The sequence below is a fragment of the Brachyhypopomus gauderio genome, chromosome 6, assembly GCF_052324685.1.
Source record: "Brachyhypopomus gauderio isolate BG-103 chromosome 6, BGAUD_0.2, whole genome shotgun sequence".
In the NCBI taxonomy this organism is placed as follows: domain Eukaryota; kingdom Metazoa; phylum Chordata; class Actinopteri; order Gymnotiformes; family Hypopomidae; genus Brachyhypopomus; species Brachyhypopomus gauderio.
Genome location: NC_135216.1, coordinates 31,894,647 through 31,909,081, shown reverse-complemented (window position 1 = coordinate 31,909,081; position 14,435 = coordinate 31,894,647). Strand labels below are relative to the sequence as shown.

At 41.2% G+C, this 14,435-nt stretch overlaps 1 long non-coding RNA gene across 1 annotated transcript; it reads left to right on the top strand.

The window, feature by feature from the left end:
• Positions 1-11,898: 11,898 nt before the first annotated feature.
• On the top strand, positions 11,899-12,517 carry LOC143517702 (uncharacterized). Its single transcript, XR_013132019.1, has 3 exons — positions 11,899-12,018; positions 12,192-12,287; positions 12,384-12,517. It is a non-coding gene; the product is annotated as an uncharacterized LOC143517702 (long non-coding RNA).
• The last annotated feature ends 1,918 nt before the right edge of the window (positions 12,518-14,435 follow it).

Sequence of the window (14,435 nt, the reverse complement as noted above, 5' to 3'; positions counted from 1 at the left end):
CGGAGAGGCATCGCTAAAAAGGAGAACTCTTATAATTACTAACTTATTAGTAGGCTTGAAAGTTACCGGAACGAGGCAGACAGTTACCGGATCGAGGCAGACAGTTACCCGAATGCACCCTTCAAAATGAGTTCCCGGATTCTGTTCTGGCAGGATCCGGCTCAAATTAAGCCCTGAGCCACACCCACGAAGATACACAGACGCAGACGACTAGACGCAGACGACATAAACACATGCCCAAAGGAGAGGGGTCAGGGGCTGTACCGTAACAACAATAATAACTTTAAGGCTAGTTTCTTTCTCTCTCTCTCTCTCTGTCTGTATTTTATAAATTGCATAATTGCTGTAACCTACCAACTTTTATAAAAGTATAAGTAAACAACAGTTTATAACCTGGATAACACATTACTGAATTGTATTAATGTGTTTGTTGTATGTTATAGAGCAGAGGTCACCAACAGGCAGACTGCGGTCCGGATCCGGACCCGAACGCAGTCCTGTCCGGACCCAATCTCATTCCTGATTAACTGGATACGGACCCAAATGCCATCCCATCCGGACCCAGAATAAATTGTTAAAAATATTTCTTAATTTTGACGGGAGAATTAATTTTAAACCGGAGCATTTATTTCAGCGCTATTGAAAAAAACACTCCGTCACGAGTGTTACGTCGCCGTTGAATATCTATTGGTTATTAATGAAACATAAAATCTCACCTGACAGGATTCTCTGTGGTATGATGGGTGAACATTCCTGAGAAGCTGCCAAGGTGATGTTAATCTGAATGAACACCTTGTGATTACAGGAATCCAGTTAACATTTTCCTGTCTGTCAACACTGGTCTTTGTAGCATTTGTCTTTGTGAATTATCTGAAATTTACAAAGTGTAGACAAATTAGGACAGGTTTTAGTTAAATTACCAGATTAATTTAAAGGCTTAAATAGATCATTTTTTTCATAAAATGTTTTTTTTTTTTTTTTTATTTAAGAACACCTTGTGATGCCAGGAATCCACTTAACCTTTTATACCCATATATGGGCCACGTATACCAAAAACTTTGATATATGTCTTTGTCGCATTCAGAAAATAATAATATTGGTGAGTCATCAATCAAACATACATTTGGTGTTGAGGCCGATGCTCATATGTGGCAATATGGTAGAAGTCAAATGCCCTGATGATATCTGCACAGTGTATGTGAGAAAAGCCCCTGTGACCGTGGCAGGACACGAGAGGCGTGTGCGCTTAAGGAGAGACGAGAAGCTCCATTTAGATCACTAATCACAGCTGCGAGTGAGAAAGGCAAAGAAAACAAAGCTGCATTCTCACTGTGGAGCTGGAGAAACACAGAGTGGAGAAACACCAAGTGAAGAAACAGAGTGGATTAGCACCGAGTGAAGAAACACAGAGGGGGGTCAGCACCGCGTGGAGCAACCTTGAGTGGAGCAACATTGAGTGGAGCAGTATTGAGTGGAGCAACATTGTGTGGAGCAGTATTGTGTGGAGCAGTATTGTGTGGAGCAGTATTGAGTGGATCAGTATTGTGTGGAGCAGTATTGTGTGGATCAGTATTGTGTGGAGCAGTATTGAGTGGAGCAGTATTGTGTGGAGCAGTATTGTGTGGATCAGTATTGTGTGGAGCAGTATTGTGTGGAGCAGTATTGTGTGGATCAGTATTGTGTGGATCAGTATTGTGTGGAGCAGTATTGTGTGGAGCAGTACTGTGTGGAGCAGTATTGTGTGGAGCAGTACTGTGTGGAGCAGTATTGTGTGGAGCAGTATTGAGTGGAGCAGTATTGTGTGGATCAGTACTGTGTGGATCAGTATTGTGTGGAGCAGTATTGTGTGGATCAGTATTGTGTGGAGCAGTATTGTGTGGAGCAGTATTGAGTGGAGCAGTATTGTGTGGATCAGTACTGTGTGGATCAGTATTGTGTGGAGCAGTATTGTGTGGAGCAGTATTGAGTGGAGCAGTATTGTGTGGATCAGTATTGTGTGGATCAGTATTGTGTGGATCAGTATTGTGTGGATCAGTATTGTGTGGAGCAGTATTGTGTGGAGCAGTATTGTGTGGAGGAGTATTGTGTGGAGCAGTATTGTGTGGATCAGTATTGTGTGGATCAGTATTGTGTGGAGCAGTATTGTGTGGAGCAGTATTGTGTGGATCAGTATTGTGTGGAGCAGTATTGTGTGGATCAGTATTGTGTGGAGCAGTATTGTGTGGATCAGTATTGTGTGGAGCAGTATTGTGTGGATCAGTATTGTGTGGATCAGTATTGTGTGGATCAGTATTGTGTGGATCAGTATTGAGTGGAGCAGTATTGTGTGGAGCAGTATTGTGTGGAGCAGTATTGTGTGGAGCAGTATAGTGTGGAGCAGTATTGTGTGGATCAGTATTGTGTGGAGCAGTATAGTGTGGAGCAGTATTGTGTGGATCAGTATTGTGTGGATCAGTATTGTGTGGATCAGTATTGAGTGGAGCAGTATTGTGTGGAGCAGTATTGTGTGGATCAGTATTGTGTGGATCAGTATAGTGTGGAGCAGTATTGTGTGGATCAGTATTGAGTGGAGCAGTATTGTGTGGAGCAGTATTGTGTGGAGCAGTATTGTGTGGAGCAGTATAGTGTGGATCAGTATTGTGTGGATCAGTATTGTGTGGATCAGTATTGTGTGGATCAGTATTGAGTGGAGCAGTATTGTGTGGAGCAGTATTGTGTGGAGCAGTATTGTGTGGAGCAGTATAGTGTGGAGCAGTATTGTGTGGATCAGTATTGTGTGGAGCAGTATAGTGTGGAGCAGTATTGTGTGGATCAGTATTGTGTGGATCAGTATTGTGTGGATCAGTATTGAGTGGAGCAGTATTGTGTGGATCAGTATTGTGTGGATCAGTATTGTGTGGATCAGTATTGAGTGGAGCAGTATTGTGTGGAGCAGTATTGTGTGGATCAGTATTGTGTGGATCAGTATAGTGTGGAGCAGTATTGTGTGGATCAGTATTGTGTGGAGCAGTATTGTGTGGAGCAGTATAGTGTGGAGCAGTATAGTGTGGAGCAGTATTGTGTGGATCAGTATTGTGTGGATCAGTATTGTGTGGAGCAGTATTGTATGGATCAGTATAGTGTGGAGCAGTATTGTGTGGATCAGTGTAGGAGATGCAGTGGTTCTAGCAAATGGCAGCAGAGACTCTTCTGCTTGTCTCAGGGCTGCAATGCTGTAATATTAAAACAATTCCACCACATCTAAACCTTTCACAGGATACTGTCCTACACCTTCCCCTGAAGCAGTACACTCACTTACAGATCGTCATTAATAGTTGGTGCATCATCGTTGTGGGTTTTAGCCAGTTGAAATTCATTCATTTTGTGGAATGCCTACAATGCTACAACACTACCCCAGCAGGACTGTCCATACTGAATGAAAGACTATCTGGAATAATGACTGGCCAATCATTTGAATAAGTGATTGACAGATGTACTGACTGAAGGACTGAATGCATGTATGTTTCCTGGTTGTCATGTATTAATGTTCAAAATGAAAATGAAATGTTCTCTGAACTGGCTTGGAGCCCTATATAAAAATTCCTTATAATACAGTCATCACCGGTTCAGAGGTATAAATGTGACAGGGAATCGTATTAATGAATCAGTGGATGCAGGTGCAGTAGCATCATCAATACACACAAACACGACTGCTGAAGAGAGTGAGACAGAGTGAGAGAGAAGAGGCCACTGACGACCCTGCAGACATTTCTCTGGTAAGCACCACTCATTTAGTTATCTTTCACACTGGAGCTTCTTAATAATCACACTGCAACTTCCCACAAAAACTATGAATGCACAATAAGCTTTAAATAATACAAATCATGTATTATATATTATTGAAATTAAATATTCAACCCAAATATAAAGAATTTACATTAACCACAAATGTGTTTTTGTGAACCTATTAATATTAAGGAATTAAGGACCGGCAAAAAATTGTTCTTCAAAAGTCAATAGATATTTCATGAGATATATATCTTTTAATTAAGTTGTAAAACCTTTTGAAATGTGACATTTACTTTTTCCAGACATGTTTTGGTCTGTAGTCCCTAATCCTAATGTATCAGGCATATTTTGATGTGTGTCTTGCAGATAGTGTTAAGAGCAGATCATCACAATGCGTTTCCTAATTCTACTGCCACTTCTGATGACATTAAATGGTAAGTACTTGTGAGACAGTAATATATGGAAATACTAGAGGAAAAATATCCTTTATCTAAATAATGGTATACCTAAAATACCCAAATCACAGATCTTTCAACAGATTGCACATGTTTCAGCAGGCTGTAGTTAAATTTGTGGATGAATAATATTACTTGTGATATTTGCTACCATTTCTCCTAGATAAATGTACCTATTATAGATGTGTAATTAATACCTCTGCAGTTACTATTTGATTGTTAATAAAATGACATTTGGAAACATTTACCCTATTTTTATTTACTTTTTTAATCAACCACCTAAGAGTTCGGTAGTTATTACTGTGCAGCAGTAAATGATAAAAAAGGTTGTGGGATTAAAGATGGAATTGATGAGGGCTATTAAAACTACTGAGAAATCATATCTACCTGAAACATGTTATATAGCTATGTAATAGCCATTACATAACTATTATATACACCAGGGGTCGGAAACCTTTGAGACATGTAGTGCCAACTTTAACGTCTAGACAATGAGTGTGCCACTATCAACAAATAAAATTGGAGGGGGGGGGGGGGGGGGGGGGGTGGCGAGTTTAAGTTGTTGACGGGGGGGGGGGGTGTAAATAGACACAAATTAAGTATTATATTGTGATCGCCAAGTATAAACGCCTCCGCCGCTCGCGCAGGTTTGCGCGAGGTGTGCGGAGTTGCGCGCTACGGTCACTCGCGAAAGTATAATCCATTAATATAATAATATATATATTTAGAATTATTTTTTGCTGATGCTGGTCCAGCGTGGTGCGTGCCAGTGATTATGCCTCGGCGTAGCAACGGTGGCACGCGTACCATAGGTTGCCGACCCCTGATATACATTGTAAAATAAAAGAAATCTTAAAAAAAACGGTCAACGACTTGCAGCAGCGGCTACCAAACAAAAAGTTTAATTTTAAAGTAAAAAACCCTGATTTAAATTAAGTGGAAAAACTATAAATTTACAGAAAAAATCATTAAACATTCTGCAAAGAAATATCATTATTTTACAAATTTTCCCTGAATTATTACAATTAAGCCCTTTCAATAAAGTGACAGCACAAAATATTCCGCAGAGAAATACCATAATTTTACAGATTTTTCCTGTCCATATTCATCATGACTTCCAGGACAAACTCAAATGTGCAATGCAAATTGCAAAGTTATTTTATACAAATGGAAAACATATATTATACCAATGTTGAGCACCTCAATGTCCTCCATCATCACTTTTAATCATTTAAATCCCCAGGACTGTACTCAGTGTCTTTCTCTATCACCAATATAAGTAGCCTGAACACAACTACAAACACATAACACTGATGTGAAATGAAAGATACACTCATTATCATTTACATGTAGGGCATTTAGCAGACGCTCTTGTCCAGAGCAACTTACGAAGTGCTTTGCCATCTGTTCACAGAATTAATTCTAAATAGTATGTAGATAGGTCAGAATTCAAGATACCCTCAAACCAGAATAATACTAAACTACAGAAATCAATGCAAATACCTAGAAGTACACAAAAACATAGGCTGATTATTGCAAAACTACAGCAATTAAAATTGATACCTACAAGAAATGCAAATTCACATAGGTACTATATCATACAACGGAAAGTATTATGACAAGTGCTAGAGTTTTAGTCTGTTCTACAGATGAGTCTTCAGTCTACATTTGAAGACTGCTAGGGACTCTGCAGTCTGGACAGCCAATGGAAGCTCATTCCACTATCTCGGAGCCAGGACAGGTCTTGAAGTTTGTTTTCCGTGAGACTTTAAACATGGCGTTTTTGTCAGGGCTGGTCCCAGGGCTGCTCCTCCAGTCGCCACCAGGAGGAGCCCGTGAGTCAGACCTCAGGCTAATCAACGGTGATGGCACGCACCTGTCATCCTGTGGTTATAAGGACGACAGACGCAGTGCCTCTCCGCTGAGTTGTCTGCTTGATGTTGTCAACCTCAAGCCATCTCTCAATTGTCTCTGCTTGGTGTCTCGCCACCCTGCCTCTTGCTTGTTTCAGTTTCTTACCTCCTGAGTATTTCCGCAATTGTTTTCTGTTCTCCCCCGTTTCACGTGTTGAGTAATTCCGCGACTGTTTTCTGTTCTCCCCCGTTACACGCGTTGAATAATTCCGCGATTGTTTTCTGTTCTCCCCCGTTACACACGTTGAGTATTTCCGCGATTGTTTTCAGTTCTCCCCCGTTACACACGTTGAGTATTTCCGCGATTGTTTTCAGTTCTCCCCTATATTACGCGTCGAGTTTCTCCGCAATCATTTTCAGTTTCACCCTCTACGTCAGCACTGTTACGTCAGCCGTATCTGTTCCCTCGCGTGTGTGCAGTTATTCAGTGCACGGACGAGGCGCTTGGGTCCGCCATCAAAAAACATCCGCGGGAGATTCCGTCTCCTACATCTCCTGCTCTGACAGTTTTAAGCCAAGCCGTACTTGAGGTTCAAAGTACTCGAGGTTTGGATGGGGCTTTGACCATGGCCATCATGTAGGGAGGGGTTGGTCCATTTTTGGCTTTGCAGGCAAGCATGGAGGTTTTAGATCTGATGTATGCAGCTACTGGAAGGCAGTAAAGAGAATGCAGCACTGGAGTGACATGTGAACTTGGGGAGATTGAAGACCAGTCGTGCTGCTGCATTCTGGATCAGTTGTAGAGGTCTGATGACCCATAGAGAAAGATCCATAAGTAAGCAGTTGCAGTAGTCCAGCTTTGAGATGATGAGAGACTGTACAAGCACCTGGGTAGCTTCCTGTAAAAGAAAGGGTCATATTCTCTGTATGATGCAGAGAGGAAATCTGCAGGATCTGGTCATTGGCCTCTCAGAAGTGAAAAGCAGAAGTCTGCCTGTTAAAAAGTTGCAGTCAAAATCCAAAGTTAGCTGCTGTTATTTTGTGCCAATAACATTACAAATATAGTTCTTATGAGCTGAAATATTTACCGTGATTTGGTATAAATTATAAGTCTTTGAATCATCATTTACCTGGTTAGATTCTGAATCTTTGCAGGTAGAAAATTTATTGATATTGAAATTACTACTCAAAGTTCATCCTTGGAAAACAATTTATGTCTAGGGGCACAAGTGTGCAGGTTAACAAAACTCATTTTCAAAGAGACAAAAATGTGATACGTTCACCTTATCTGAGTCCCTTTGAAAACCTACAGAGCTTTGTTAGGCTTATACATCTGGACATCAGTTTTCATCCAAGAATGAAAACTGCAAAGCCATTTCAAAAAGAGATCAGACTTCTCTGTTATGTTGAATCATGACATCTTAATCTGGGAAAACTGGGAAATCTGGGATCCAGTGTAGTGGTGCAGCAGGGAGAATCACTCACCTCAAAATAATGGCCAGATTGATTTGTACTGTGAACTAGTGCTCCTGCTCTGGGCTGTGCCGCTCCTGCTCTGTTCTGTGATGCTCCTGCTCTGTTCTGTGGTGCTCCTGCTCTGTTCTGTGGTGCTCCTGCTCTGTTCTGTGGTGCTCCTGCTCTGGGCTGTGATGCTCCTGCTCTGGGCTGTGGCGCTCCTGCTCTGGGCTGTGGCGCTCCTGCTCTGGGCTGTGGCGCTCCAGCTCTGGGCTATGACGCTCCTGCTCTGGGCTGTGACGCTCCTGCTCTGAGCTGTGTTGCGCTCCTGCTCTGAGCTGTGACGCTCCTGCTCTGGGCTGTGTTGCGCTCCTGCTCTGTACAGTAAACAAAATGTAGGCCAAACTTGGTGCATATTATTTTTTTGCTTTACATATTTAACATATGAGAAAGCATATTGATTCCCTAACGGTTAAAATGCTATAGACAAAATCTTCACAATGATCCCAATGGTCTCCTTCACCCTTTCTTTCTTCAGTGCAGATCTGCATTAGCTTAACTGAGAAATGGTCCAGCTGCAACATGAATTTTAATTGCATAGGATTTTCTCCATTAATCTGGAAAGGTTTTGACAAAAATACTGCAGTTTTAAGTCTATTCACATTCATTACATATTGTAACGGCGTCGAGTCAGAAGGACAAGAACGAGCCATGACACCAACGTTAGTGAACTGTTATTTTATAAGCAACACACTAAAAGCATAAACAAGTGCCAAATACACTGATTCTAAGGGGAAAAGGGAGGGGAAACACTAACGCACATACAACACACATCCAGGGAAACAGGGAACTCACTGCGGGGCCTGCTGGGAGGCCTGTAGACTCCACCCCTCAACGCTGCCCATTGGCGGACGGTACAATATTCAGCCACGCAGGACTAGATAGAGGCGGATTTAAAAAAAAAACCCCATTAATGTCTGCCACCCAAAATCCAGATCCAAAGTGCTAAAAATGATAGAAATTACGTCAACTACAAAATGCGACATCAGTGGCATATGGAGAAAGTTGAACTGTTAAGCACATTGATTTGTACATTTGTACATTTTACATTACAATAGTCATTGTGACTATTAATCATTAGCGATAGAATAGTCGGCGACGTTCCTAGTAAATTAAACTTAATGTTAAATATGCTCAACTATTTCAAGGTTCACCTCACCTTGAAACCAATTCAAAATGAGACCATTCAAGTGAAATGTGTTTTTAGATTGGGCTAACTAGCTAGTTAACTAGCTAACATTGGCTTACATAAATTAAGGATGTTTTCTTACCTGATGTCACCAATAATGCTTCACTTAAATTTTCTTCCTCTGTGACCCGTTTCCATCTTATTTTGTAGAATCATCCAACGATAATCCGCTCAAAATAATAATTTGGCAGGCAGATGTAAAATAATCCAGGTAGCTAGCTAGCCACCATAGCTTGTAGGCTGACCGACCATAATGTCCATCGTCAGCACACTCGCTAATATTTTCAAACATGACCTGAGAGGCGCGAACAGTTGTCATTGGCCAGTTTCCTGAATGACAGTCAGATTAACCAATTATAGTTAAAAGCAACACGTTGAGCTCAAATCACGTTTATGCCCCTAGCCTAGAGATAACATTTATATTTAATTGGTTGTTCAAGTTGTTTTCATTCCAGTGTGTAACAATAGGTACACACATTTTTAAGTTTAAAAGCCTGTTCCATTACAATGTACATCGACCAGTATATCAGTTCATATGTCTCTCAGTTCATATAACCTGTGTTACAGGTTATTTCCTTGGTTATGTTCAAGTATAGACCCAGTGTTTAGAAATGTTTCTTTTAAAAGTCCAGCACCCAAACAAACTGCCATTTTCTATTGCCATTGACTGCACAAGAACTAAAATGAGAACCGACATCAATAGAGATGGAACAATCAACAGAAATCTCCTACAGCCATTACTACAGTTACATACTTTAGATATGCCAATGTAAAAATCTAATGTCTGAACTGACATTAGGAAGTCACTCTTCATTCTGTAGTCATCATAAAAATGAGCATAATCATGATTTTCAATTGCAGAAATGTTTTTTTGTCTTCGTCAAATCAATTACCATCACGTTCTGTGGCAAATGTACGTCAATCAAAATATAACCGTCAGTGCAGATGGACGATAGCCTATCATTCATCCACTACTTTTTAATGTCATGCAATCTACCCACACTTCCTTCGCGATCGACCCACACTTCCTTCAATCGCGATCGACATACCCCTGCTATATAGCTAATATGAAAGTTAAAGTCCATAAAGTCATTAATGATTAATGCATTAATTGTGCTAGTGGGGATTTAGTCACTGGATGGACCAGAATGGATTTTATGGGTTAGGGCAGGGGTGCCCAATACGTCAATCGCGATCTACTGTTCGAACACGAAGGAAGTGGGTAGATCACATGACATTGAAAATTAGGGGATGATTGACAAAAAAGAAATGAATGACAGGCTACCATCCATCTGCCCTGATGGGTGTCTTTTGATTGACATACAGTAGTCAATTGGACAATTTTGACACCTTATGCATGCGCGTTAAACTGCACTAACTTGTTAGCTTGCTGCGTAGCTAGCCTCCAATTTATTTAAACTAAATACAACAAAGGGTATAAAAATGAGTTCCGTAGCTGGTCCAAGTAAGATGCCCAAAACCACTTCATACAGAATGGGAGGAGGATTTGTTTAACTATGTCATATTCACTATATTTCACTATGTCATAAGTGTGTTTGCCTCATCTGTCAGTGTGCCGTTGCTTTTCCAAAGAAGGAAAACGTGGAGCGGCATTTTTGGACTGTTCAAGCATCATTTCGGGTGTCACTTCACTGTTAAACACAAGACGTCCTTCCAAGACGAAAACAGAAATACATTTGTTTTGCATTTTTATTGTAGGTAGATCATTTTGACTTGGTCATCTTATAAGTAGCCCGCAAGCTGAAAATGTGTGGGCACCCCTGGTTTAGGGAATAAAAAATAGCAGTTAAGTCTGCGAGCTGAAAAGTAAGCTTGGAGGCGACTGGGTCTGGGATGGCAGAACTTACTCACACTCACTGTTGAACCTGCTGGACCCACTCTCTCATAATTCAGGACTTATGAATTGCATTAATTAAATAAAGGGATTCATTATGTAAATTAGCAGTGGTGTTGTTAGAACTGAGGAGCGGACCCATTCAGTGTCAAAATAGGAACATATCAGTGTAATACAACTCACAAAAAAATGAATGACTAACATTAATCCTGAAACTGCTTTTTTCACACATCAGGGGCAGTGACTCCAGTCTCCACTTCTGGTACTAAAAACATTACAGTCCTCCCACTCTTCTTACATTTTCATAATTTAATTGTTAAATTTAAATATCTTTGATTCATGGTGCTTACATCTGTTTCTAGTGCCTTTCTATCCATTTGGAAATGATGACAAAACGACTGAAAAGTCAGATGATGGAAGTTCACCCGCCATTCCTCTTATGAAAACATTTATATACTTTAGAGGAAAGTACAACCAAATATATGTGAGTCAGTCTCAGTGTGACTAGACATGGTCCCACTCTTCATTTGGGTGGTGACTCGTATGCAATATGATCTGAAAACACTTTCTGTGCTTTAATCACTATTACTTATTTACAGAGTTGTATAATCCAGGTTCAGAAAGTAAAAGTCCTCACCAGGATTTTGCTCAAGCTTGCTAGATTTCTAATTAGTGCAATCCAGGTAAAATGAGTGGAATCAACACAATCCAGGAAGCCTGAGCAAAATCCTGGTGAGGACTTTTACGTTCTGAACCTTTTACAACTCTGCTTATTTATTCTCACTACTCATTGTGCAATCACTCGGTTATTCTCACCATAATTTCATGGTGATGACATTTCAGTCTCGTACCTCATATGCATTACGTACATTTCTACTAAGAATTGTCTGTACTTTGATGGTCCACACAAAAAAATTAACACTCAAATAAAACAATATTTGGCAATGAACTAATACATTCATAATTTAATGGCATAATTATATGCAAAGAAAAATGGATTTGTCTCCAAAGAAATTACTTTATTTGGTAAGAATAACATGCTTTTGTTTAATGTGAACTGAAATCTAATTTCATTTTTTTCTCCATCTTAAAATTGGTTTTCAGGTCAACAACAACGGGTTCTTGACCTTTGACCATGCATCGAGCAGCTACACTCCCTATCTCTTCTCTGATAATGGGGGTCAGAACATCATCGCTCCTTTCTGGGCAAATTTTAATAATCAAATAAATGGACAAATCTACTATCAGCAGTACACTAGTGGCAATGTTCTCAAGGAGGCTACCCTGAACATCAACCGATACTTCCCTAAACTGACATTCACATCAACGTGGGTTTTTGTTGCAACGTGGGACAAAGTAGCTTACTATGGCACCAAAGGCACCGTAAGAGAATTTTCTCAAAACTTTGGACACCAGGACAGCTGTAGATTTTCTCTTAACTGCAAACAATAATAAACAATTTACTTAAATGTTACTGTTATAATATTCAACAGAATTCAAAATGTCATATAAGTTTCGTGTTGCCTCACAAATTTTTGTAAATGGCTATTTTTCAGGAAACATCATTTCAAGTAGTTCTGATTTCAGATGGTCAACTCTCCTTTATTCTGATGAACTATGGACACATTGCTTCAACCAAGATGAAAGTACAGGTAAGCATACTATAGTGGTTAAAGGTACTTATCTCAATCTAATATCTAAAACACACTTAGAATATTGGTTTAACTATTTTTCTCCTGAACTGCTAGGCAGGTTATGACACAGATGGCTGGGACTATTTTTTAATTCCTGGGTCATGCACAGACTTCACAGAGAGCAGCAATGTGAAAATTCCAGGCAGATGGGCTTTCCGTGTGGATCAGGCAGAACAGACTACTGGTAATGTTACTTCAAAATCCGTAACATAATATATGCCATTCAAAATGTAATATGCCTATATTGAGATGGTTATGCAGATGTGTGCTGTGACCTGGGTAGGCTGGTTGTAACAGAAGTAATGAAGAAAAGAGGCTCTAAAATTAGTGCTATGTGGTAATCCTATAATTCCACTGATGGCATCACCAAATACAAAATGTCTTTTTAGGAAATACATGATTATCTTTGGGGTTAAGGATTGCATTAAGATATATAAAGCCAGAGTTTCCTGAGCTAATCAAGTTTCTAAGATGAAAGATTGTAGTCAGGCCAGACACAAGGTTAGATTCAGCAGAGACATCACCTTAACCTTAGGCAGACTATAAAAGCATCCAAAGGAATTCATTATGTAGAATATCCACTGAATGGAGTCAGAGAGTCAGGACTGGGGCAATTCAGTTTATTATCAAGACTGAGTTAAAAATGAAACTGAAAAAAACTCTTTTTTAATTTCTAAAGCTAAACCTACGACAACTACTACTCAGAGTACAACTAGTACTACACAGACAACTACTCAGAGTACAACTACTACTCCACCGACCACAACTACTCCACCGACCACAACTACTTCACCGACAACAACAACTTCACCGACTACAACTACTTCCCCGACTACAACTACTTCCCCGACCACAACTACTCCACCAACCACAACTACACCAACCACAACTACTCCACCAACCACAACTACTTCACCGACCACAACTACTCCACCAACCACAACTACTTCACCAACCACAACTACTTCACCAACCACTCCACCGACCACAACTACTCCACCGACCACAACTACTCCACCAACCACAACTACTTCACCGACCACAACTACTCCACCGACCACAACAACTCCTCCGACCACAGCTACTCCACCAACCACAACTACTTCACCTACCACTCCACCGACCACAACTACTCCACCGACCACAACTACTTCACCGATCACAACTACTCCACCGACCACAACTACTCCTCCGACCACTCCACCAACCACAACTACTGCACCGACCACAACTACTCCTCTGACCACAACTACTTCACCGACCACTCCACCGACCACAACTACTCCACCAACCACAACTACTCCACCGACCACAACTACTTCACCGACAACAACAACTTCACCGACCACTCCACCGACCACAACTACTTCACCGACAACAACTTCACCGACTACAACTACTTCCCCGACCACAACTACTCCACCACCCACTCCACCAACCACAACTACACCAACGACAACTACTCCACCAACCACAACTACTTCACCGACCACAACTACTCCACCAACCACAACTACTTCACCAACCACAACTACTTCACCAACCACTCCACCGACCACAACTACTCCACCGACCACAACTACTCCACCAACCACAACTACTTCACCGACCACAACTACTCCACCGACCACAACAACTCCTCCGACCACAGCTACTCCACCAACCACAACTACTTCACCTACCACTCCACCGACCACAACTACTTCACCGATCACAACTACTCCACTGACCACAACTACTCCTCCGACCACTCCACCAACCACAACTACTGCACCGACCACAACTACTCCTCTGACCACAACTACTTCACCGACCACTCCACCGACCACAACTACTCCACCAACCACAACTACTCCACCGACCACAACTACTCCACCGACCACAACTACTCCTCCGACCACTCCACCGACCACAACTACTCCACCGACCACTCCACCGACCACAACTACTCCACCGACCACAACTATTCCACCAACCACAACTACTCCACCGACCACAACAACTTCACCGACGACAACTACTCCACCGACCACAACAACTCCTCCGACCACAACTACTCCTCCAACCACAACAACTCCACCGACCACTCCACCGACCACAACTACT